Below are 3267 nucleotides of genomic sequence, written 5' to 3' on the forward strand. Positions count from 1 at the left end.
TGCTTGAACCAGAATTTTGCCCATAAAGAAACAGCAATATTGTATAGTAACAGGAGGAAAACTAAAATGACTGTCTGAAAAGGGAGCTGGAGATGTTTACGATAACTAAAGAATAATTAGAAAAATTAAGGAGATTTAAAGTGAAGGTCTTATTGTAAATATAATGAATAGAAAAAATGAGTAGAACATTGAGACTTGAGTTTACACAGAAACTCTAGTGATAATAGAGTAAATGACGCTGGACCTTTAAGAGAAGGTTTCACACTCAGCAGTGGTTCCAGAAGGAAATGGACATGATAGTGATGTAGTGGCTGTTCCATAATTCTTCGATGAACTGGTACGAAGTGGTATGAAACAATTCCCGGACTAGTTCTGTAGCGCGCCAACAGCTAGCACTACATAGCTGTGTGTGTAGTAAAAGCGAGCAGTGACCTTCGTGAGGCAGTGTGCCGAGTGACATTACTGTGTTTACTTCGCAAGTTGTGAAATTCGTGTTTTGGGGATCATGTGTATGCTATATATAGTATGAGATTTTGTCATGGACAGAAAGCTGGAACAAGGAGCCAACGTGAAATTTTGTGTTAAACTTGGGAAGTCTTCTACAAAGACATTGAGCATGCTTCGGCAAGCTTACGGAGACGAGGCAATAGGCCGTACGCAATGTTTTTGAGTAGCACTAGGGCTCCAAAAGCGGAAGAACATCCCTGAAAGACGATGAGCGATCTGGCAGATCTGCCACGAGCGTCACTCCCGGAAATCTGGTGAAAATATATCATCTTGTGCATGAAGATCGTCGGAAGACAATCAGTGACCTTGCTGATGTTGTTGATTTATCGTATGGGTCCGTGCAGGCAATCCTAATGTATGAAATGAACAAGTGACGTGTTTCTGCCAAGCTTGCCTTCTGCCCGCTGACCACTGATCAGAAAGAACATCGCATCGAAGTTTGTCAAGATCTCCATCAGCGTGCCACTGATGACTCGTCCTTCATGTCCAGGATCATCACCGGTGATGAGAGCTGGGTCTGCGGGTAAGACCCTGAGAAGAAGCAGCAGTCGTCACAATGAAAGAGTCCTTCATCTCCACGACAGAAGTTGCAGTTCAATCAAGAGCATGTTCATCGTTTTTATCGACATCCGCGGTATTGTGCATCGAGAATTCGTCCCCCAAGGCAAAGCTGTCAATCAAGAGTTCCACTGCGACGTTTTGAAGCGTTTGAGAGAGGAAATTCGGCGAAAGCAACCGGATCTACTGAGCCAAAAGAATTGGATTCTTCACGACGAAAATGCACCCTGTCACCGAGCTCTCCTCACAAAACAACATGGTATCACTTTCGCACCTGCCCTATTCGCTAGATTTAACACCGTTATCGAGATGAAGAGCGAATCATAGAAGGTCCTCGACTCGCTTACAGAAACCAACTTCCAGGCCGGGTCCCGAAAGTGGCAGAAACATTGGGACTGATATATTGCTGCGCAAGGTTACTATTTCAATGGATGTTATGTTAAAACTTAGGTAAATAAGTTATTTTTTGTTAAACATAACTAATCCTGGAACTTTTAGATACCACTTCTTAACTACGAATATCCTTTATTAAGGATATTCCTTAATTTTGTCTCTCTGAACACGGAACAGTTAGCTTAGATGGAAATCTTTACTCAATGACATATGCTCCACATGCGCAGCTATACTAGAAACTGCTGAAAGAGACTTTACGCAATTTTTCTTAATCGCTTATTCACTACAGCTAGTCTGCAATTACTTTTGAATTATGAGTTAATTGCTCTAGAGTGAAACACATGTTTTACTTGTTCATTCTATCTCTCTACCCGCTCAATGATAAATCACACCAAGCTATCTTTGACAGGCAAATTCAGTACCGCCATGTCTCAGTTGCAGTTCAAGCCGGAGTTTTAGCTGTAAACTAACCCGAGCAGTAAACTAACATCACGTCATTAGACGGAATTGTATTTTTATACGTTCTCAAAATATGTATGTATGTATGTGTATATATGTATGTATGTATGTATGTATTTCAGTCCCACTGCGTGACACTTTGGGTAAGTGTCTTCTACTATAGCCTCGGGGTGACCAAAGCTTTCTGGATGGATTTAGTGGACGAAAATTGAAGGAAACCCGTCCTATACGTGTGTGTGTGTGTGTGTGTGTGTGTGTGTGTGTGTGTGTGTGTGTGTGTGTGTGTGTGTGTGTGTGTGTGTATGCGTGTTCGTGTCCCCTACCAACAAAATTCTTCAAAGCGGCGCCCCAGCATGGCCACAGTCTAATGACCGAAAGAAGTAAAGGATATATATATTGCATTATATCATGTTTGCCCAAAGTATGAAATTTCAGTTAGTTTCCCGTCACTTCAGTTTAGAAACTATTTTTCCAGAATTTAAAGTTAGATTATTGACTTAGTTGTGAAATAACTGGAATGATTTTACATTATATTCCCTTACAATGATTGGTTGCTCTATTATGTCGCCATTGACATCTGCACACACACACACAAAGAGGTGAGATTTACATTCATGCAATTCGATTCTTTTTCTTTTTTATGAAAGAAAACCAATTCCGTGTGTTAGAGATTATGGAATGGAATCTTTATTACTTTTATTTATTTTACCAAATAAAAAAAAAGAAAGCATAGCTGTATTAGAAGGTAAACAAAGAAGCGATAATTGCAAGACTTTGGAAAAAGAAACGGATGAGATATTCTCGTTAACTTATTTTTCTTCTGATTTATAATAGGTAATATCTGATGAATACAGGAAAGCACATGCCTACCTACGACATCAAAAATTACATTGTTTAGACGGATAAAAACCTGGAAAACTGTTCTCGACTATTGGTAAGAACAATTGAAAGAGAAATTAACGAAAGTAAAAATTTATCTCAGTAGTGGGTTTGGTGTTTTTTTTTTATTTTTGAAATGTTAATAAGTTCTAGAAGCGTCTTATAAATTTGAGCAAAACAAAAAATAGTTGTGAGTAGTTCATTTTTAAATAGTTGATATCTGGAGTTCAACTCCAGGTCAGCCCTGGTTGAGCCAACCCATAATCAAAGAACAAAAAATGCATTTTAACATTTTACCTATATTTAAAGTTACCTTATGCAATGTGGGTTTCCTTCCGTAAGATTTTTAGGATACTATAAGGAAATTTGGCTAAGATTTCTAACATATTTTGCGAACGCTTCAATGATTTCAACACGGTGTGACAAAGATAGAAAAGTTAAATACTTTTGCGTGATGTCATCAATCATTTC

General features: G+C 38.8%; 1 protein-coding gene across 1 annotated transcript in view; it reads right to left on the reverse strand.

The window, feature by feature from the left end:
• Window positions 1-2581: 2581 nt before the first annotated feature.
• LOC106881785 (integrin alpha-9) overlaps window positions 2582-3267 on the reverse strand; it is a 49577-nt gene continuing 48891 nt past the window's right edge. Inside the window, exon 17 of the mRNA XM_052970165.1 lies at window positions 2582-3267. This exon is cut by the window's right edge and continues 696 nt beyond it. The gene's annotated coding sequence lies outside the window, so the exon portion shown is untranslated.

Source organism: Octopus bimaculoides, chromosome 8 (assembly GCF_001194135.2).
Source record: "Octopus bimaculoides isolate UCB-OBI-ISO-001 chromosome 8, ASM119413v2, whole genome shotgun sequence".
NCBI classification, from domain to species: domain Eukaryota; kingdom Metazoa; phylum Mollusca; class Cephalopoda; order Octopoda; family Octopodidae; genus Octopus; species Octopus bimaculoides.